This window comes from Macadamia integrifolia, chromosome 4 (genome assembly GCF_013358625.1).
Source record: "Macadamia integrifolia cultivar HAES 741 chromosome 4, SCU_Mint_v3, whole genome shotgun sequence".
In the NCBI taxonomy this organism is placed as follows: Eukaryota; Viridiplantae; Streptophyta; class Magnoliopsida; order Proteales; family Proteaceae; genus Macadamia; species Macadamia integrifolia.
The window spans coordinates 8,995,544-8,996,417 of NC_056560.1; the positions used below are offsets into that span (position 1 = coordinate 8,995,544).

General features: G+C 38.4%; 1 protein-coding gene across 2 annotated transcripts in view; it reads left to right on the forward strand.

Moving 5' to 3' along the window:
• The window catches only part of LOC122075700 (RNA-binding protein 48-like), a 4,915-nt gene that overhangs the window by 1,039 nt on the left and 3,002 nt on the right, over positions 1-874 (forward strand). The window lies entirely within an intron of this gene.

Here is an 874-nt window from a genome sequence, read left to right on the forward strand (position 1 = left end):
CCCCCCCCTCCCCCCTCTTTCTCCTGGTCATGGTTATAGAAGTAGAAGTTCTTCCTATTTATATAAGTTATGGCTTATTGTTACAACAGTAATGGCACCAAATGCCATCTAGGGTTTCAATTGCTCAAATATTTTTCATAGTCATGTCATTCTTAAACTTAATTTCATTGATTATGCCTTTGTTAATTATATTCTGTTGAGAAGGTAGTGTCATTTGGTATTGGAACTGGCCTGATATGATAACGTGCGATTTTGATGTTTTAACTCCTATTGTTGATGCTGTGCAAGTGTGCCTTGCATCTAGAGATGACTACACTAACTCCTATTGTTGATGGTGTGCAAGTGTGCCTTGCATCTAGAGATAACTACATCTCATGTTGCATTTGTTAAGTGAGAAAAAGATATCTCACAATTCTGCATTTTATTTACTTCAACGAGGAAGTGTTTGAACTTAATGGGTCAAACTTCCCTTGGTGGTTCCCCTCTAGATGATCAATGTAAGTATCCTGTCTTCTAAACACTTGCAGTTCTAGATGATCAATGTAAGTATCCTGTCTTCTAAACACTTGCAGTCCTAGATGCCTAAGATGATCCAGCGAGCAACCATCAATATAGATGAGCTTGATGACACCCTTAGGAGTTGGGAATAAATTTGAAAGAGACCAGCAATGAGAGAGTGGATGATGTACTTCTATACAAATATTTAACATGAACGTATTTCTCCAAATTACAAAGCTTTAGTTGAACCTTTCTATTCTGTGTTCATTGACATTTAGCCAACCAAGCTGATAAGCCGAGTCTGTCTATTCAACGCAGTGGTTGCTACTGGCTGATTTCGCAGGGACATTATTCTTTTTTTTTTAGGGGGGGGGGG